At 51.6% G+C, this 21,930-nt stretch overlaps 1 protein-coding gene and 1 long non-coding RNA gene across 3 annotated transcripts in view; both read right to left on the bottom strand.

The window, feature by feature from the left end:
- PER2 (period circadian regulator 2) overlaps positions 1-5,927 on the bottom strand; it is a 40,601-nt gene extending 34,674 nt beyond the window's left edge. For both annotated transcript variants that reach the window (XM_053596520.1, XM_053596518.1), the window contains exon 1: positions 5,768-5,927. The gene's annotated coding sequence lies outside the window, so the exon portion shown is untranslated. The remainder of the gene's footprint in view (positions 1-5,767) is intronic.
- A 4,250-nt stretch (positions 5,928-10,177) lies between these two features.
- LOC128590854 (uncharacterized) lies at positions 10,178-16,797 on the bottom strand. The gene is made up of 3 exons (XR_008381350.1): positions 13,660-16,797; positions 12,505-13,626; positions 10,178-10,311 (listed from the first exon to the last, which is right to left on the bottom strand). It is a non-coding gene; the product is annotated as an uncharacterized LOC128590854 (long non-coding RNA).
- Positions 16,798-21,930: the final 5,133 nt, after the last annotated feature.

The raw sequence follows: 21,930 nt of genomic DNA on the forward strand, positions 1-21,930 counted from the left end.
CCTTGAGGGGCTGGGGGCTCTGCGAGGTCCAGTCCCTGCAACCTCCTGGGCATGTCCTGTAACCTGTCTACCCTTGGTCCAGTCCATGACCTCAGGGACTTTGCTCTGACTGTGCCTCAGCCCCGAGCTGCCTGCAGGAACAACACTGTCTCCTTGCTGCCTGCTTCTCCCGTCTTGCGCCCACATGTTGCGCAGTTTACCCTTTCTAGGACACAGCTCTACAGGGTAGGGGCTGTGAGCTGCCCACTGCTGGGACCCCAGGGCCAAGCACACACCTTTGTGCTACAGAATGCTAGGCACCCACTAAAAGGAGGGACCAGATGGACCAATGCGGGGGCTTCCTGGCCAGAGACAAACAAGCTGCAGAACGGCCAACTGCAACAGTAAGAAGGGCTAAGTGGCATTTACAGGGCTGGCCACATGCCAGCAGCTTCCACGGGTTGACCTGCCCTGACGCTGCCACACTAGGGCTGGCGTGAGGGTGGAGGAGGGGACAGCCACCTTTTCTGCCCTCAGGGAACTTTCATTCTCTGGGAAAATAGACAAGCAACAAGGAATAAGAAGCAGAGCAGGAGACCAGGACGTGAGGTGGGGGGCGTGAAGTGTGAGGGAGGGACCACACGTGGGGGGCATTTGACAAGGATCTTGCGCACAAGCCCTCACACGTGCTCACTCAAGAGTCCCTCGGCCTCCCCACCTCCCAGGCCTGCAGCCTCTCACTGCTTCCCACCACTGCTGGGCATGCAACCACTTCACACCTGAGGCTGTCCAGTCTCTGGCTCCACTGCCTCCTGAAAACTTGGGTAAAGCACCATACCACAGTGTGGGCCTTGCATCCCAGCTGCTGCCAAAGGTCCCGGCGAGGACCCTGGACACAGGGGGAGCTCACTCTCTGGCATGAAGTTTGACCACAGGGGATAGGAGACAAGAAGGAGCTGGCAGAAAAGCCCTCCACATGTCCCTGGAAAGGACAGTCCTGAAGCTGTGTGCCTTCCTACCTGCCGCCCCCCCATTAGGACGGCCTTTAGGATGAGGGCCTATGGGGCCCAGCGACTGGCAGCGTCTTTGCCAGGCAGGGGCCATCTCAGGAAGGTGTCAGCTTGCATTCTTCCCTCTTGCTACCTGGATTATATCACCCACGGAAGCACTTGCTCTGGACTCTGCTCTCAAGAGAACTTGAACACAGGCAGACCTGAAGGGAGGGAGAGCGTGGGCTACTGGAGGATGGAAGTTCCAGGCAGGGGTGGCAGGAGCAAAGACCCTGAAGTGGGTGAGGGTCTGACGCGTTTGGGGAGATGAAGGTGATAGGACAGAGTAGTACGGGGGCAGGGTCAGCACTTGAGACAGGGAGCTGGGCGGGGGTGGGGGAGGCTCTATGCAACCAATCTGACTTATATACCTTACTGGGATCGCAGGGTGGGGGCAAGGAAGAAACAAGACCTCTTAGGGGGCTCCTGCTATGGGTTAGTAGAGCTCCGTGGGGCTGCCCAGGGTGTGGAGGGCGTTCTCTCACTCCCGACCTCCCCACACCTCTCCCAGACTAGCAGCTGGTCCCTTCTGCCATGGGTGACTTATTAAGGCAATCAGAGGCAGCGGCAGAGTGCATAAGTGAAAAGGCCCTGGAAAGCCAGGGTTTCAGTTGGGTCTCGCTGCTTTCTGTCGGCTCTTGGACAAGCTCTTTAAGCTCCCTGTGCCTTGTGTCCTCACCATAAGATAGGGTAACAACAATTCTTGCCTCCTATTGGTTGTTGGAGGACTAAACGACATAACCTGTGCAAAATATCTGAAATGTAGTTTTAGCTTTTATTATCACAGGAAAACAGACAGGAGTAACAAAAGCAATTAAAGGAAGGACATTTCACTGTCAGGGGTGCTACCTCTGACTTATATCAAAAGGACTAAGAACCAGCACCACCCCCAGCCCAGGCAACAAGGACGTCCGTGGAAGAGCACCACATAGGTGGAGTCTGAGTGTGCTCGGGGGAACTGATGGGTCCGGCCCCGGGAACCTGGCTGGGTGTGATCTGGGGGTGTCATGCGATCATGAGTATTTTTGCAGAGGGTCAGGCAAGCTTGGCAGTGTGAAATGACAAACCAAGCCAAATCATCAGAAACTTCATCATTCCAGAAAGTGTATCTCTCAGCACCAGCGGCCCTAATGGACCAATCTCATTTTGCCAAGTTGGTGAAACTGACGTGCCCGTCGAAGAAGACTTCACCTCTTCCTTCCACAAAAGTTTGCCCAGCTCCAGCTCATGCCAGCTCTGCCAGGCCCCCTGGAGAGGTCCTAGGAAAACTGTTTTTATCCCAAGGGGGGGTTGGAGTGTGCTCCTGAGCACAGAGGACTGGGGCGCAGTCGGGAAAATGACATCTGGCTGAAAGGGACTGCGGGAGCTGGGTGAGCCTGCCCTCGAGGGCCCCTTCTCCCCCCTTCATGTGTCCACCCGCTGGCTCTGCCTCAGAGAACAGTCAGAGGCAAGGTGTTAAGTTCAGACCCCTGACCACGTCACATCTTTGGTAGGAAAGGTCACCTTGACCAGACAGAGGAACATTCAGAAAGTGTAGTCTGGGATGAGATCATGGAGTCTGGGATGGGGAGAGAGGACAGGGTGCCAGGAGCTGAGTGCTTGAACCTAGCTGATGGGTTCACAGGGGCTTGTGACACTAGCCTCTGCTTGCACATATACTCATCCTTTCCATAATAAATGGTTAAAAGCAGGAACAAAAGCACACCCTGGGTCCCAGTTCCAGCTTCCACTGCCACCACCAGGTGAAGCATTCTAGCGCTCAGTACCCTCACACCTAAGGCAGAAATACATTTCTTTGTGAAAATGAGAAGTCAGCATAGGGATTGACCACTTAAAGTGGTCATTTTTCTGAAACAGAAGTACAGTGACATGCAGAAAAATCCTGCATCAGCAGGTCATGACTTGACATGTGTTCACACACTGACCATGTCCATGCACAGCACTGATAAGCTCCTGGATCTGGAGGCAAGATGCTGCCAGCCCCCTGAAGGCTGCTGGGGGCCCTCCCTGCCACTGCCTACCCCTGGGGTCCCCAGTAGCTCAGCTTCTTACAGCCTGGTTAATTCTACCTGTTTTCGAAGTTTACGTAACAGGATCATAAAGCCTGTACTCTGTCTCTGCAAGCCTGGCAGGATTTTACAGCCCCAAACATTATAACATGTTTTCTACTTCCTGGTAGAAGCCTACTCCCTGAGGCCGGCCTGCTGCAATCCTGAGAAAATGTTTTTCCTGCTAAATAAACAGCCATGCTCACCATGGCAACAGTTGGGTAACTGAGGAAAATATGACCACAGCCTTCCAAATAAGGAGGGGAAGGAGGCGCCGGGCAGAGGCATTGTCTGGCCTCCCTGGGAAACGTTCAAATGCTCTCAACTCAGCTTTTTAAATCCTTGAATATGTGGAAGTATGAGATTTTAAAACAGTAACACATTCAAAAGTGTCAGCCTTCTGACTTCAGTGTTCAGGGACCCAGCTACTCTGAGTTCCAGGAGAGTGAGGCTTCCAGCCTCTGAAAACTAAGGGGCCAGACCTTGTCACCAGTCACTACTGTTCATTTACTGCTTCTAATCTCCTTGGAAATACAGTGACAGACTTGTTCTAACTGTGCAGACAATGAGCACACAGAGTGGAAACAAGCCTAACTCTGCAGAGAAGAGCACAGGCTTAGGGGCAGGGCCCAGTGAGGCCCCATCTACCTCTGCACAAGGGTGGGGGCACACAGAGCATCTGCAAAACTCAGAGTTATATGTTTCCAGTTAGTCCCGCCAAATATCGTAGTTTTCAAAAGATAAAAGCAACATCCAGAGTGTCAGTCTTTCTCCTCACTAAATGCTAGTGGTCCTGCCAGCTGTTCAATGGCCTTATGGAGCCTGTGGTTTGCTGAGCCCTGGTGAAGCTGCATCACTGTTTAAAGCCAGAGGCATGCCTACCAGTGTCTTTCAGAAAGCCCCATGCACACAAGAAGCACCATTCCTATTTCCTTCTCTAAGCACGGCAGACCCGACTCACAGGGTCATATGCGACTCCAAGGCAAGAGCATGCCAGAAACCTCTCATTTCCTGCCTAGGTGTCTAAACACCCAGGAACTAACACAGACCTCAGAGAGCCCCTCTACACAGCCTCAGCTTCTCTCTAAAGGAACCTGAGGCCCAGAGCAGGGGCCACCTGGCTGGTGCACGGCACCCCCTTCCTGCCTAGAATTCCACAGAAAGCAAGGGTTGTGTGAGTTCTGTACCCATGAATCACACCAAGATGTCAGTGACAGATAACTGCGAACACCCACGATCCATCCCTACACTGGCATATCACGTAGTTCCCACTTTAAAAAAAGAGTCCCTCAATTCATTATACTTACCTACCTTACAAAAAACAATTGGCCTTATATTTATAATCTCAATTTGCAATGAAAGCTTTGAGGTAAAGTCCTGTCTTTTTCTCAGTCAAACCCAGCTTGAGACCAGAAACCCCAGGTGGGGGTAGAGGGTGGGCATCTCCCCTTGCTTGAAATCCAAGCAGAAGGCCAGTGGCCTGCTGTGCCATATACAGGAGGTTAGAGGTGTCCAAGGAGGGCCTCTGCCACAGTGCTGGGATTCTTAACATCTGGGGGACCTGAGGCGCCTCCCTCTGATCTCTAGCCCACTCAGGATTTAGCACCCAATTTCAGGCCTTCGTTGAACCTCTGAAGGTACACTGACCCAGGTGATATAAAGACCCTGCTCATACCCTGGGCCTGGCCCTGTCATGCTTGTGCCCAGCCTGTATCTGGGCCTCAGTTTCCTTATCTGTCAAGCCCAGGGGTTATCCTGGATGATTTCCAGGGTTCCTTCTGGCTCCATTCTGTGGGTGTGAATCAGCTTTCCGAACTGATTCCTTCTGTGTATGTTAAAGAAACTCTGGTAATCAATTTGTCATCCCTTAGTTTGGCCATCTGGAGGGGGAAGCAGGACGTCACTGACCCCCCAGTCCACATCTGAATTTGGTAGCCAAGGAACACCCCAGGAGGATGGTGTGATTGCTACCACAAAGTGGATTCCCCCCTCCCCCTTTATCCATCTTGGCAACAGGGAAAAACAAGATGGTCCAGGGTGCGTTTCCAGGCCTCGCTTGGCACTGGGACTTTCCTTTCTTTGCTCACCCATCCCAGGCCCCATGGGGCTCCAGAAAAGCTCCTGGACCAGCACCCATCCACGGCCCTTCCGCTGCCTGACACTTGGCTCTCTGGCCTCAGAGAGGGAATCCGGCTCTTCAAAGGGCCTTCCGTGTGCCAGGGACAGCTGCATTGACCCCTAGTTCCTTTGGCCTTTCCCTTGAAGGGGAGGGAGTGTTCGTAAAAGAAATTAAAAGAAAATCGTTGAACGAACGACAGTCCGCTGTGGTAGTCACTCAATAGCTCGGCGATCTTACAAAAGTCGCGTAAGTTCTAGGGACCTCAGTTTCTTGATCTACAAAATGGGGCTAATGGTTTCAGAGCGGCTCCTGTGAGCTAACACACCGAGAGCGCCTGACAGCACCGTTTACATTCAGAGTAAGGCTGACGATCTCCCAACACGCCCCATCCCAGCCGTTTTCCAGTCGGGGAGTGCAGTGGCCCGGAAAACTCTTAAGTTGAGCCCCCAACCCCGCCGGAGTGGCAGGCGCGCGGGGACCCCAGCCCCGCCGCCCGAGGCCGCCAGTGGTTACGTAAGCCGAGAGCGGGGCGGCCCCGGTCCGCGCTCCCGCCCGGCGGCCGCGCCACTCACCGCCAGCTGCGTCCTCGTCTGTCGGCCGGTGCGTCCCTCGGTCGGCCAGTCGGTGCGTCCGCTCTGCCCCGCGCCCGCCGCGGCTCACAGCAGCTCGTAGCCCCCAGCGCCGCCGCCGCCACCCCGCCGCTGTCACATAGTGGAAAACGTGACCGCGCGCGCCGCGCCCGCCCCGGGCGCCCCGCATTGGCCTCGGCGCCTCCTCATCTGCATACATGCTGGGCGGGGCCTGCGAGCACCGCGCTCCCATTGGTGGTGGAGCCCGTCGTTCTCTTTACATAAGACGCACATGGAACTCCATGTTCACCGCATCGGTTCCTCAATGAAGACGCGACGCATTCGTGTCCCCCCCTCGTGCTCCCAAGTGGTCTCTCCCACTTCCGGCGTCAGCGCCTTCCATTCAAGACCGCTCGCACCCGCCGGCTCGGGCTGCGCGGAGTGGCGCGTACCACTGCGGGGCGGGAGAGCCCGCACCTGCGGCCTGGCGTTCGGAAGACCAGGTCCCTGGTCCCGGAGGACTTCCACCTTCAGCGACCCGCCGGAGGCGCGTTCGCAGCGTCCAGTGCCGCCATGAACATCCTGAAGGCGTCCTTCATTCACTCATTCACATTCGTTCATTTACTCATTCATTCATAGCTGGGCGCTGGAGCTGCCCAGGAGGAGACCGGAACGCTCCCTCTGTAGTGCTTGGTGCGCGGCCACCAGCCACCGAGATGCCCTGTCACCATCAGCTTGCGAATGGCCTTTCTTATTTTTGAGACCATGTGTTGCAATTTTCGGTTCAGGAGATAGAGTCATTGTTACTACAAAGGGGGACAAAAGAAATAAAATTGTGTCCCTGCCCCCTAAGCACATCATTAGTGAGAAAGGATCATCCACAAAAAAGGGAACTTAAGCAAATACTAAATTGAGTGGTGTGAGTTATAAATTAACTAGGGCCAGAGTTACCCCTGTAGGCTCTGTGAAGGCAGCACTCCAGGGGCAGGCATTTGGAGAAGGAGGGCTTTCGGAGCTTGCAAGCCACAGAGGGAGCGCTTGACCCTGCAGCACCTGGTCGAGTGTTAGTTGTTGTTTTTTGTTTTGAGTCGCACTCTGTCACCTTGGGTAGAGTGCTGAGGCATCTTCATAGCTCACAGCAACCTCAAACTCTTGAGCTTGAACAACCCTCTTGCCTCAGCCTCCCAGGTGGCCACAACACCCCAGTAGTTTTTCTAATTTTAGTAGAGATGGGGTCTAGCTCTTGCTAGGGCTGGTCTTGAACTCCTGAGCTCAGGTGATCACCCTCCTCGGCCTCCCAGAGTGCTAGCATTACAGGTGGTGAGCCACTGTGCCAGGTGAGCCATGTGCCTGGCCTTGTCAGGGATTTTTTTTTCTTTCAGTAAGCATTTTTTTGAGCAAGTCAAGCCCCCAGACTTCTATCTAAAGTGTCTGGGATTATAACTGGTTCATAGCTTTCATATGAAAGCCAAAAATTAGTTTCATATTAGGGCTGAGTACATTGGATACTTTTTCTTCCATTTTTGAGATACTTTACTAAGAAGAATATGTTCCAGCTCCATCCATGGAAACATGAACGAGGTTGGGAGGGAGGGGGGAGGATGGGCAGAGGGAGGGTGATTGGTGGGATTACACCTGTGGTGCATCTTACAAGGGTACATGTGAAACTTAGTAAATGTAGAATATAATTGTCTTAACACAATAACTAAGAAAATGCCAGGAAGGCTATATTAACCAGTGTGATGAAAATGTGTCAAACTGTTTATAAAACCAGTGTATGGTGCCTCATGATCTCATTAACGTACACAGCTATGATTTATATTAATAAAAAAATAAAAAATAAAGTGTCTGGGGGAGTACAACTCTCCTCAGACTGGGTAGGAGCCCGAAACTTACTTTCAGGACACAGAACAGCTTGCAGGCTGCCATGACACTGGTGCTGTGGAAGTGCAGGGTCTGACGGAGAAGGTAAAGTTGTCCAGGGTCTGAGGGCTGAAGAGACACTTGTGTTTCCTAAGGAACTCGGGCCGGTAGCCTCTCCCTTCAGTCTTCCAGAGATGGGTCAGTAGGAAAAATTGGGAACCGGTAGCCTGTAAGTCAGCCAAGCTGTTTCCTCCCAAAGCCAGCTAACCCACATGCCAAAATTTCTGTGTGTAAGCCACTTCTTTCCCTCTACTTGACAAGGTGTGTGTGCAGCTTCTCCGATGCAAACCAGGACAAACATCAAGTTCATCAGGGCAGTCCTCTGGAGTAAGCCCTGGGAGGCCTGGTGGCTCACACTTCACAGTCAGGTGGCCCCTCCTTCTGTGTCTCTGACACTGACACCTTGGCGTTCTCTCCGCCTCCTTTCCTTAACACACACAAATGCCAAGCAAATCCAGCTGCACCCTGCACACACCCAAGCTCCTTTTGTTTCTTCACTTGCATTGACGTCAATGGGGAGCTTCACTGTTCTGGAAACAAGAGTAAACAGACAGCTCATCTCCACCTCACGGAGATTCTCCCTTCATGCTCAAGTTTTCCTGGGTCCATATTCAATCTGCAGCCCCCTGTCACATTTCCTGTCTAAATTTAGTCCTCTATTTCCACCAATAAATCTGGTAAAAAAAAAAAAAAAAAAGAAAGAAATATTGAAATCAATTCTTCTAGCAATTATCCATGGCTGTGAACCTCTAGAACTCTCCCAAATCTGTTTTTTCAGTGCTTTGCCGGTAGTTTCTTCTTTCCTGTTACTGTCAATTTTCATTCATTTCACAAATACTCGCTAACACCCAACTACTGAGGGACATGGAAAGATACTCCTCATTGGTGGCCTGCTTGTGGGGCCATATAGTAGGGGCTGAGGCAGGTTCAGAGGCAATGTTGTTTAAGATGGGGTGCAAGTTCTGCAAGGGCAGACCTGGACAGAAGCCTCCACCCCAGCTCCAGCAGAGGGGAGAGCTGTAGGGCGTGAACTCCTAGGATCAGCTGTCATGCTCACTGAGCCAAGATGGGGGCCGGGGGAGTGAGAGTTGGGGTGTTCAGTTTAGAGAAGGAGGGCGGATGAATCCTTTCCTAGCCAGCCCACACTGATTAGCTGTCACCTCCAGTACAGAGCTCTTGGACAGGCAAATTACTCTTGGCGCTGGGAGAGAGAGACTGGACAGCCCTTCAGTTGGGGTCCAGTGGTAAGCTAGCATCCCCAGGCCCGCCGGGGGTGATGTCAGTGAAGGAAGATGGAGTCTGGTCTCAACCTTCATCCATCCCATGTCTGTCTGAAGGCTGCTATGCCACCACCCACCCATCTACCAGTCTGTGTCCACCACCGAGCCTGGCTCAAGTTGTCCCTGCCCACCTGGACCTGGCAGGCCCCCACACCCTTGCCAGTTCACTCATTGAGCAACCAGGACACTCCAGGCCCCGTGCCAGCTGCTGCTTTTTCTTCCTGTGGATCTCATGGTCTGTGAAGGCAAAGGACAGGGCCAGGAGGAGAATTGTCTCTGTAAGTGGGGCTTGTGTGGCCAGGAGAGTCCCCTCCAAGGAGATAGAGAGGACACTATATCAACATTTCTGGCTTTCCAGCCCCACAGCCCCCTTCTAGGTCTAGGACAGTAGAGGCGGCAATGCCTGACTCCTACTCTTCAGCTTCCCTGTACCCCGCACCAACCCACGGCTAACCCCAGCTTTCTGTGTGACCCCAGGTGGGCATGTTGCCAGCTCCTCACAGGGACACCCTCAGCCAGCTCCCAGAGGTGAGCTCAAGGGCATGGGCAGCTGCCCGGTGTCTTACACAGGGCAAGTGAGGCCCACCTGCTTCTAGTGATTGGGGAGGCTGTGAGCCAGGTGGGTGACTGAGGTCAGGTACCTGGCAGTGGACATGAGGTAGTTTGTGGACAAATACAAAAAAATGTATACTTTAATTTTTACTTCTTTTTGAGACAGAGTCTCACTCTGTCACCCTGGTAGAGTGCTGTGACATAATCATAGCTCATAGCAACCTCAAACCTGTGGACTGAAGCGACCCTCCTGCCTCAGCTTCCCAGGTAGCTGGGACTACATGTGCCCACCACCACACCTGGCTAGTTTTTCTATTTTTAGTAGAGACAGGGTCTTGCTTTTGCTTAGGCTGGTCCAAACTCCTGAGCTCAAGCAATCCACCCACCTGGGCCTCCCAGCGTGCTGGGATTACAGGTGAGAGCCCAGGAATGCATCTTCGTCATGCAGGCTCCAAATACATATCCAAAGAGGATATCCTGTGTTTGGGGGAGACACATGTGGGTGTTGTGTGTGCATGTGATCATCAGCCTTACCCCAGAAAGTCATAAGATTGAGCCATTGACAACGGGTGTCGATGGGCAGCCTCACCGTGGAGGACAGTGGGTGAAAGGGACCTGGGCACACCTTTGCTCAGAACTACCTGGTCTGGAATGTCAGTGTCCATGTCTTCATGACCCCTTTGCGAAGGACATCTGGGGCAACTGAGGACTTGGTTAGCAAGTCTTAGGACTAGGAGCACTATCCAGTGTCAATAGAAGTGGTCAGAGTGGACATCCTTGTCTTGCTCCAACCTAAGGAAGAAAGCATTGGATATTTCACCATCAGATAGGATGGGCTTTAGGTGTTTTGCTTTTTCATAGGTGCACATTGTTCTATAAAGTTTCCTTCTATTATAATTTGCTAAATTTTTTTGTTTGCTTGTTGTGCTTTAAAAAAAAATCATACATAGGCACAGTGGGCTTTTAACCTACAGCAATTATTATTGCTTTAAAAATACCTGTCCCAAATAAATCTATTTTCTGGCAGAATTGAAAATAATTTAAATAGCTGTAGCTTTGTCTGTGCTGTACAACATTCTGTATGGGATTGTTTACTTCATTATTGTGTCTTAAAAATATAAATGAATAAATCAGTGCCTCCAAGATTCTACCTTTTTTGTGTTGTCCATCTCCTTTTCATTGGTATAGGAATCTAAAGATTAAAAATATATATCTATCTGACTCCTCCTTACTGGTTTTGAAAGTAAAAAGCATGGTTTTAACCAAAGTCAAAGTCTATATGCTACTGTGTCACTTGAGAAAGGATTAAAATGTCAAACGTTCTGGTCATGAGACCATTAAAAGAAAAACCAAGGATTTAACAGAGAGGACAGCTGTGCCTTTGGTGGAGGGGAGCCAGTATGCAGTGATGCTGTAGGCCATTCCCGTTCTGAGTTGCAAGTCTGGTCTTTGCCTTGAGGACTTGTAGGCTAATTTGTAGATCAGGTTTTCTGGTTGTTGGTAGCTTGAGTCCTTTCTCGGGATTTCTGGCCAATATTCTTTACTGTCCTGGAGGGGCCCAAGGAAAGGCAGGTTGCCAGCAAGGCCTCCCTCTCCATCCAAGGTGATCCTTCATGTCCAAGGTGACCCCTGTGTCCAGGAGTCCTCTTCCTTCACAGGATGGAAGGCTGCTGTCTCGCTGGTCTCCTGGCCCCTGTACCAGGCTCTCTTACCACATCCCTCTTTGCCTACCATGTGCCCCCCATGGCTGTCACCTCAGCCTTGTTCTTCCAACATTGCTGGTGGTGTCATTTAGGGGTAGCCCAGCTGGCACCCAATCAAACATGGATATCCTGGAGCAGGGTCAGAAAATGGGGCAGGCATCCAGTGGAGAAGCAGGCAGGGTGCACAGGGATCCCCGAGCTCTCCTCTCACAGGGAGAGCGCTGTGGGCCAGGCACAGTGGGTGGGCAGTGGTCCACAAAGGGGCCTGCATGCCCTGGGGACCAACAGGCCTGGCACCATCAAAGTCCCTGATCCTGGGTGGTGCCTATGGCTCAGTGAGTAGGGTGCTGGCCCCATATACCAAGGGTGGTGGGTTCGAACCCAACCCCAGCCAAATTGCAACAAAGTCCCTGATCCTGGGGTGACACTGATAAGAATGCAGGAGATTTCACATTCACAGATGGGTGAGGCCCTCAGAGGCCATGCAAACACACTGCCATTGAGCTCGTGCTCACTGTGGGTAGGTGTCACACTTAGCATCTGGCACACATTCTCTTAGTTAATCCTCACAACTTCACAAGGCAGATGCCTGTGTCCCTATCATCCCTTTACAACAGGCACCCTCAATATTAAGACGCAATAGGAATCATGTGGGTCTGCGTCCTACATCATCAAGGAGAGACAACCTTTGTCTTCAGAATGATCTCATGGCCACTGAATCCACCCCACCCCTGCAGAGCCTGGGAATGAGCTGGCTCAGCAGAGGAGGCCATGGGGTCATGAACAACCAAAGTCCAAGTTCCAGTGTCCCTCTTGTTTCCCATAACATTCTCCCCACCCAAAAGCTCCTGTGTGACTTGGTTGGTCACGTGCTTCCTACCCTCTCCTAACTCCCCTCCAAATCCATGAAGGCTCACAAGGGGAGATGGCTGGGCTGCAGGCCCCTTTGTGGACCACTGTCCACTCGCTGTGCCTGGACCACAGCACTCTCCCTGTGAGAGGAGAGCTCGGGGGTACCTGTGCACCCTGCCTGCTTCTCCACTGTACACCTGCCCGGCAGTGAGTGCTGCTCTGTGCCTCGCTGTGTATCACTTGTGGTGTTTGGCTATTCTCTCCTGCTGGCTTCTTCCTGGTGCCCAATGAGGAAAAAGCACCACTTTTCCTGGACCAAGGCTTGTTGGAAGCAACGAAGGGGTATGATTGGGCTACCCTAAGGGTGGAGGCATCCCCTCTGGGGTGGTGATGGGTCAACTGGTTGAGGGCAAAGGCCCAGGTAACTTACAGCTGTGGCAGCAGCAGCCTTGAGGCCTGCGGAGGTTCCATCATGAGAGACGGTGTCCCCATCCTTCTGCTCCTCCTCAGCAGATGGAGCCCTATGAAGAGGAGGAATGGGAAATGGGAGATGCCCACCTGCTCCAGGCCTTGTTACAGGGAGGAGATCATGGGTGGGTGGGACCATTCTGTGCACAGAAGGACAAATGGGATCCTTCTGGCCTGCTGCCACCAGCACCAGGGGACTCTTCAAAAGTGCGGATGGCCTGTTTGCACAAGGGTGATATTGATGCTGCTGAATGAAGCCAATGGCCGGCATGGGAGATCAACACAGGACCCAGCTGTGGAGCAATAGTCTGGGATGACTGACACCGATGGGCGGACGTCCCGCCCACCTCTCAGAGCAGGTGCTCAGAAGGATATGGCACAGCCATCCCAGGGGAGGCCCAACCTTGGGTACAAACCTGGGTATCCCCATCAAGACTGTGGCCACGCTGAGAGAGCTTGTTGGATTAGCTTGTATGAAAGTCCAGGGAGAATCCCCAGCAATGCTCTGGGCTCTGGATGCTGAGTGATCTACTGAAGGTTGGGCCCTCTGAGTAGGCAGCATCCTTGGCTTTTCCATCCAGGGCTGGAGCAGATTTTCCAGGCTAGAGTGTCCCTAGCCTTAAGGGAAGAGCCAGAAATAAAGAGCTACAGAAGGTGGTCCAGGTCTTGGGGACACTCAGAGACTGTACTTCCCATGCAGACCCCCACGTACACCCACATGCTGGCTGTGTGTGTGTGAACGGGGTGTGATGGCAGGCTGGTGGACCCAGGACGGGCAAAGGGGCCCATGACAGCTGTAGGTGAGGGAGTGCTGGGGAGTGGTTGTGTGGGCGGTGGGGATGTGGGGCAGGAAGAATAGGGAGACACCCAGGAGTCATAAGGAGGAGGGGGTAGGGGAGGACTGGAACCAGGAGGTCCCTAGCAAGGGAGCTTTGAGGATAGAGCCTTCCATTCTCACCTCTGCAGTCCGTGCTGTGAATCTGCTGGGAAGGACTCATGCAGTGAAGATGAAGATGATATTAAAACAGGATTCCGGAAGACGACTCTGGTGGCTGGGCGTCCACTCTGGGAGGCTCATCTTGATCTGAGCTCTCACTGAGTCTTGATCAAGACTCACTGTTTGAGTCTTTCAGATCACAAGCAGATGAGAATGGAGCCCTGTCCCTGAGCTCTCCTTCAGCAGGTGGCAGACTGTGCTCCAGTGCACACACCTGGAGAGGGGCTGGGTCCTAGATAGTCCTGGGTTTGCCAGGCATGGGAGCCCAGGTGGCTGTCACTTAGAGCCCAAGAAGGTCACCATTGTAGGTGCTTTTGGGGTTCTTCCCAAAGTCCCTCAGTGTGGGGGGCAGGGGCAGGAGAGAGCCAGCTGGCCACTTCCCTGCCCTTTGCCCTTGGTTGGGCAAAGATCCAAGGCATGGTTTTTCACTTGGCAGGTCCTGAGAAGTCCATGGGGCTGAGGATGTGCACCTGCTGAGTGTGGCCAGCAAGAGAATTCATGTGCATTTTTTTCTTTCTTCTCCACTTTACTGTCCTGGGATTGCCTATATCCCCTATCCCCTACAGGTTTTGTTCTTAAGTCTACACCTGGCTCTGTTTCTAGGGAACCTAAACTAAGATATTGGGTACTGGAAATAGTTCTTGAAAGTGGACCCTCACACAGGATTTCACTTTAGAATTGAACTGCTCACTTGTCTCAAAGCCACAGGGTCCCCATTCCTAGAGATACGAGGGATTGTAATGATCAGAGGCCAGCATGCTATGGCCTTCAAGCCAAATCTGGCCTGTGGTCTATGGGATAGAGGGACAGGGAGGGAGGCAAAGTCAAAAGAATATGCCGTGGAGATTACAAAGGCCCACAAAGCAAAAATCACTTACTATCTGGTCTTGTACAGAAAGGAATTTCCAGCTGTGGTCAGCTGTGACAAGGTGCAGCCCACGGGGTGTTTCATGAGTAGGTGACAATGATCATGATTATGGAGAAGGGTGGCTCCCTAGTTGGAGCTGGACACTTTGAAGAAAGAAAGTGGTGGGCTTAGGACAGTTTGATGACAACTTTGGACAGGTCTGAAAGCCTGAGGGCCAGACTGGGAGGTCTGCAGAGTCAGGTCTCTGTGTCACCAGGTAGGAGAAATCACTGTTGGAAATCAGGCCTAGCACATGACAGAGTCGCGGAGCTGTGGAGGAGACCAAAACCACAGCCATGTCAAAGTCCAGAGCCAGATAGGGAATGGCCCTAAGACTGGGTGTGGACAACTGGGTAGGTGAGCTGAGAGTCTCAACCCCCAAATTCCCTGGGAGCCTCCAAGGCAGCAAAGGCACTCCCTTCCCGCTTGCCAGAGAACTGATTGTCCCTGTGTGACACTTCACCTGGGGCGGGCTCCCTGCAAGATGTTCTTTGTTCTCCTCAAGACCTGCCCTCACTACCCGTCCCTGCTCCCAGGCCTACAGCAGGGCCAAGTCTCAGCACAGCTGGGGCAGAGGAGGAGGATAAAGTCTGCTCCGGTGAGAGCCAGCCTGTTCATCAAAGCATATTCAGAGCTGGCTAAGACAGAGCAGCAGGAACTGGTGGTGGGTCTCAGAGGGTGGTGGGGGAGGGGCCTCAGAGGCTGTTGGCAGCTTGGGGGCACCAGTGTTTTGTCAAGGACACCAGGAACTGATTCATTGGTCTGTTGGGCTGACTCCAGTGGTTTGTAGTAAATGTTTAACAACTGGCTCCTTGGGGAAAAAAAAAAGTTTTTGGCATTTGGGTTTTTTGTAGTTGTAAGTACCCAAGTGGCCAATTTAAGCTACCACAATGACCCTTTAGGAAAGTGGTGATGCCACCAAGGCCACATGCCCAAAGAGAAGAAGTTCACTGTCCTCACCCCAAGGTCAAGTCAGCTTGGTCAACTTAAATGTTTCCTTAGAAAATAGAGTTTGGAGCTGCCAGTCACGAGGAGAAATGGGTGTCCCAAAGTTCAACCTCTGGAAGACTCCAAACTCTTTGTTTAGAAGATTTTAGAAGGGGCTGTTGTTACCAGATAATCTCCATCAAGTATTCGTTGTAAGATATTTCTCAAGGTTATTGATTGATACCTCTGCTTCTTATACAGTACATTTGCTGTAAGTCAGTTCGTGTTCAGGCCCATGCCCAAAATGATAATTTTAGATCTGTAATAGCTGCTCTTGAGACGCTGTCTGTGGCAGGAACTGGCCTTTCTGGGTCAAGCCACTCCTCCTCTTTCTGGCCGTGCAATCTCCTGTTGACATACAAGAGGCTGCTGAGCGAGGGCCTAGTGCTGATGCCAGCCCTAAGGGCTCTGGCCAGGGAGGGAGGGCTGCCAGACGCCCCCTCCATACTCCAGAAACAGTATCTGGGGTGTTTTCTCCAGTCCCTACATCCTGCCTTTATGATGTAGGTTCTGTCAGAGTGTGGAGAGACAAAGTCTGAGCTGATCTCGGCATTTTAATCCTAAACCCATTCCAGCCCTCAGGGTCAAAGGCCATGAGGAGGTCATGGAATATCCCCAAGATTTGCACCTTCTGGATGATTTCACAGGTGTGGGAGGGTCGGCATTGCAGCTGAGCTGGCCTGAGTCCCTGTTGCTCTTCAGGCTGCATGTTAGCCTGCGAAACCCAAAATTGCAATTTATTTTTAAAAATATCTATGGACTTACCTTATAGATGAGGTGCACAAGTTAATAGTTGTGTCTTCACAGGAGTGCGTTGGAGTAAATGCATTTGTAGAAGAAAAGCTAAAAGGAATGTCCCTACTTTCCTGGGGCTGTCCTCTGGGTGGTGGGATACAAGTGACATTAATTTTCTTCTTTATATTTTTTTGATATCCCTCATGTATTCTATAATGAACATTTTTATATGTTATATAAATAAGTTACAAATTCCTTGGTATACATTTATATATTACAATAAGCATTTTATAATTAGAAAACGTTAACATGGTTTTAAATGTTATCACCTATTAAATATAAGATTAAAAGTGCATTTTGAAAGTGTATTTTGAATAGGATGTTAGCATCAGTTCAAAGGCTTTGTGAACAGAGGTGGAGAATCAGAGTCAGAGAAGTAAAAAGCAAAAGCCTCGAGTTCTTCATATTGTGAGGGGCCTGTGAACAAAAACCCAACGTTCAATGCTATTTTGAACAACTGCTGCTGGAGATTTACCGAGACTGTATTTATCATCCAAACCTTTGCAGAAACTATAAACAAATAAGGTGTCTGGAGAGCAAAAGCCTGATGATCCCAACAAGGAAATAAATCACAGAAAACAACTTGACCCAGACCCAGTGCAACTGTGAGGGTAACAAACAGGGTGAAGGCGGTTCCAGCTCAGATGGCAGGGGATCTGTGCAGTGTTTGGGGGTAAAAATGCTACTGCAAGGTAAAAAATAAAACAAGGGACATGGACATATCTGTGAAACAAGAAGAAAGCTGAGGTGACAGTATTGCCAAAAGACAAAGCAAAATTTGTGCTTTTCTTGGTCTGCGTCTTAACTGCACAGCCAAGCAAGCGCGGGAGGGGATGGGAGCCACCTGCAGGGATCACGGGAAAGCATGTGCTCCTGCAGGCTGGGTGGGGGTCTCCAAGCTCTGGGGTGGTCTTTCTGCTTCACTTGTGCAAGCAGTCGGGCGTTGCCAACTCCGGTGCTCTCTTTCTCACTTGGGGTTTTGTTAAACCTTCTTAGGGTGTTTGCTGGAAGGCCGAGCATCTCTGAGTCCCTTCCTGGGGGAGCCATGGCAGTGACGAGGTGGCCCTGCTCCTGCTCAGGGCTCTGGGCCCCACCTAGTGCCCTTGGGGGAGTGGGTGCTCCAGAGGCTCTGCAGGGCCCTCTCCCTCTGATGTCCAGAGGCGCCCAGGTGTGAGCATGGGCCTGTCCCTCACCAGAGCTCATGATCCCCCATGTGTGACAGTTAGGGTGGGCCACCCAGGTGTGGACACAGAAATGAGGGCGGGGCTGGGGCTGATGAGAGGCCGCCAGCACAGGGTGCAAGGACTTGCCTGGCCCTGCGCCTGCTTCGCTTTCTATTCAGGCTTGAGAACAGCAGCTTGGGTCTCACGAGGCCTCCCACTCTGGTTTTCCAGTTTCTATTCTTTCTTGTCCTCCCCATCTGCCCGCCTGGGACTTGTGAGTTTTTCTGAAACTCAAAACTCACCGTGCCACTGCCCTTTTAGGCAACTTGTGACGACATCCTGTGCCTGGGGCATTGGAGGCTTTTTGTTCTGGGAATTAAGTTCTTGTCACTTTGGGATATAGGTTGAGGAACGTTCTCCAAATCAGTTCAGAACTCACCCCAAATAAGCATTATTTCTCCTTTTTCCAGGTTTTGTTTTGTTTTGTATTTTACTCTTTTCTCCCAACTTCTCTTTGTTGTATACAGGACATCAGGTTTTCAGGCAGTGTTTACGTGACCTTGGAGGTAAATTTGCCTTCAGTGCACCCTGCACCTCTGCTTCCCAGGCCTCCCCCAGAGATCGGGAGGGTGCTCAGGCCATGGCCGAGTGACATCTCGGAGAGCTGTGTCCGTCCTTGGTGGCTGCGGGCCCCCAGCTGCATGGCCCGGTGTGTGTGTATATGTTGTGTGCCTCTCATCAAGGACTGGCATCTTTCACTGGCATCAAAAGACTGACCCACTTTCAGTAACAACCTTTGTGTGGCAGACAACGCCTTTGTTTGGTTTGTATAGCTGTCTGAAAGAGTCTCCGGTCCAGCCAGATTTAATCTTAGCAGGTGGGAAGGCGGTTCGGCCATGGTTCTCCAGCGAAATCTCACCTCCTTTCTTTCTGGAAAATTTTCAGGCTCCCATCTGGAAGCATCTCCTCTGGGATTCTGGTTCATCCCTTTCTGGTCTTGTGTCTGTGTGTCACCCAAGTGGGGTCACAGAATATCCTTCTAGTCCTTTGGCATAAACAGCCTGTGGGATGGACCAGGGCCTGCTGTGGCAGCTGGCATTGAAGTCTCAATAATTCTCACCACCTATTTTGCAATGGAGATTCCTCACTCCCTCTGTGAATACCTCAGCCGGCCCTGGCCACTTACCTGGTGGGAGGTCGCAGACCCTCATCCTGGCTGCCCCACCCTCCTCAGGCTTAACTATGGTACTTTCCAATTTTCTACCAAAGCTTGTCAGGACAGTACCGGGAGATGCCTCAAGGTGCCATCTTTATTTTGCTCACCCCTATTCTAGAGCCCCATGGGCTCCTGCTGGCTGGAGGCAACTACCCTGCAGGACACCAACTCCTTTCCTTGCCTGCTGGTCCTTTGGCACAAACAGCCCAAATGACCAGTGATAGCCACAGCTTACAGTTCAACGGATCCCTTTCTGTGTCCCCTGGTAGAAATGTACCCCCACGGGGACCAGGCCTCTAGAACTTCAAAGCCCCAGCATGGAAGGGATGAGAAGTCCAAATGGGTCCCTGGAAGGGAAGGTCAGGGGCTAGTCCTGCTTCTACCCCTTGGTTCCCAGACCTGTGCATTTCATCCGATAGGGATGGTGACTTGTGGTGGTCACTGTCTTAAGATATGTCCTTACCCAGCGGAGCCTGCAGGAGCCCCCTCCATCACTCACTTTGGCAGCTTCTGAATGGGGTGGTATGTAATAGACCTAGTGGATCCCATGGTTGGGTGCCCAACGCCCATCTCTTCTGCTATGAAGTGAGTGTTTTGGTCCAAAGCAATGTGAAGTGGTGTCCCATATCTGTAGATCAGACATTCTATGAGCCTCCAGATAGCGTCCACAAAGGCAGGAAAGACAAACCCGTATCTGGAAAATGTACTGGGGCCAGTGATGAAGCATTGCCCCCCTTAGGATGGAAAAAGTCCAATGTGATCAACTTTTGCCCAGCGGCGGGGTGGGCTCCTCGGAGCATGGCTCCACACGGGTAGCGCAGCTTTGCTTTCTGTTGCTCTAGTAGATCAGCCTTGGTGAGGAGGAGCCCGGGCCGTCCTGCATCCCTCCTGCCACTGCTACCCGCTGACTGGCCAGTGACAGAGCTAGGCTAATTTCAACTGGTCAAACCACCAGCCTACTTGGCCATTAGTGCCTTTTCTGTGGGGTGCTCTCTGGTGATACTAGTGTGGGGTACAAACACCTTCACACTTGCCCACCCCTTGGGTCTATCTGCATGCATGACTGTCCCACAAAACTTCCTGCCGCCAACCATTGAATTTCCCAGGCCCAGACCAGTAGTGGCCAAGTACTGGCCAAGACCAGTAGTGGCCAAGAATATATTCTTACCTCTAACCACTTCTCTTTCTACATAAAATAGATAGCCAAGTGTGTGCCTATGTGTGGTGGGCAGAATAAAGGCCTTCCCAAAGGTGCCATGTCCTCAACCCCAGAGCTCATGAACATGTTATGGTACGTGGCAAAAGGGACTTTGCAGATGTCAATACATTGAAAAAAAAAATTTTTTTTTTGAGACAGAGTCTCACTATGTCGACCTCAGTAGAGTGCTGTGGCATCATAGCTCACAGCATCCTCAAACTGCTGGGCTTAAGTGATTCTCTTGCCTCAGCCTCCCAAGTAGCTGGGACTAAAATTGAAGATTTTGATCCCAGCACTTTGGGAGGTTGAGGTGGAAGGATTGTTTGAGACCAGCAGTTTAAGATGAGCCTGGGCAACATACAGAGACCCCTGTCTCTGCAAAAAACAAAGTAGGTGTGGCATTGCAAGCATGTAGTCCCAGCTACTTGGGAGCTTGACTTAGGAAGATCACTTGAGCCCAGGAGTTCAAGTCTACAGTGAGCTATGATGATGCCACTGTACTCCAGCCTGGGCAACAGGGCAAGACTATATTTCTAAAGAAATAAAAAATTAAAATAAATAAATACATAGAGGATCTTCAGATAGGAAGATCACCCTGGGTTGTTTGGGTGGCCCAATGTAACCAGAAATGTCCTTACAAGTGAAAGAGGGAGGCAGAATGCCCAGAGTCAGGGAAGGAGGTATGATGCTGGAAGCAGATGTTGAAATGATATGATTGCTAGAAAGGACCCCAGAGGCAAGGGACACGGGCAGTTTCTAGAATCAGGAAAAGGCAAGAAAACAAATTCTCCTCTGGAATCTCCAGAAGGAACACAGCCCTGACAACACTTCGGCTTTAGCCCAGTGAGACCCATTTTAGACTTCCAACTTTGAGAATTGTAACATAGTAAATTTGTGTCATTTTAACTTCCTAAGTTTACAGAACTTTGTTTCAGCAGAGGCTGGGAGAGGCATCCTCTCACCAGCAGGGTGGCAGACCTCTGTGAAGGGCAGTCGTGCTGCACTTGTTTCCAGGCACAGGTTCAGCCCACACTGAGCCCACACATCCATGAATCAAGCTCGGCCCATTTCCTTCTCCATCAGCTGTTCATAAGTGACACCTCCCTACTCAGCCATGGGGAGGGAACCACAGGCCGTGGTGTAGTGGGGTGGATGATAGGAGGGCTGGTGCGGTTTGCTCGTGGCTCTGGCCCTGCTCATGCTCAGTCCTGGCTGTGCCCTTCGCCTCTTGTACTGGATTCTGTTGGGTATTCTCAATCTATGACTTGGAGGGACTGGTGGAACGCAGCTCAAGATGGGCAGCTTGCAGGGCATCATTGTCACATGGAGTCTTGTGATCAGGCACTCCCACTCGTCTCAGGTGCAGAGGCAGGCCACAGCCATTTTCCTTAGCAGGAGACACCATGACCTTGCTCTAGGACCCTAGGGATCTATTTTGTGATTCTCCTACTGGGACCTGCCATAAAGTTACCACAAACTTAGTGGTTCAAAGCAACGTGGCATCTTTCCCCCCCATAGATACCTCTGGAACCATAGAGCCTTTCAGATCATATGGCCTAAGTGGTTGGGCTGCTAGCACCATGGCCTGCACCTGCCCCTGAGGTCCTTCTTGCTCTGGCCTCACTCGGAGCTGGCAGCCTTCACACCACCTGGCAGCTGTGACAGAGAAGTATCCCCATGCGTGGCTCATGCTGCCTCCAGAACCCAAACAGGCTACCAAGAGCTACTGTGGTAAAGTGGCAGGAAGGGCATTTAGTGGAAGGAAGCACAGGCTGCAGTCCTCAGCCTTTGATTTGGAGATTATCTGCCATGCCCCAAACCACTGGACCCCTAAAAACTTCACTGATGCAACAGCCCTCAAATCTTCCTAGGGTTTCTCTCACACTCTCAGTAACACATGTACCTCACCAAGGCCACCGATAGTCTTCCCCTTTAAACTGTGCACCCAGTTGAATTAATATGATCCCAGTACCCCGGGCCAGTGTGGCGCTGTGCAGTGTTCGGTCCAGCTGGACTACGTTAAAGCAGAGGGAAGAGTTAGCATAGCCCTGGGGCAGGACCACTGGTGTGCACCCTGACCATCCCAAATGAATGTGAACTGCCTGTGATGCGCTTCTTTGGGAAA

This window comes from Nycticebus coucang, chromosome 7, assembly GCF_027406575.1.
Source record: "Nycticebus coucang isolate mNycCou1 chromosome 7, mNycCou1.pri, whole genome shotgun sequence".
Classification (NCBI taxonomy): Eukaryota; Metazoa; Chordata; class Mammalia; order Primates; family Lorisidae; genus Nycticebus; species Nycticebus coucang.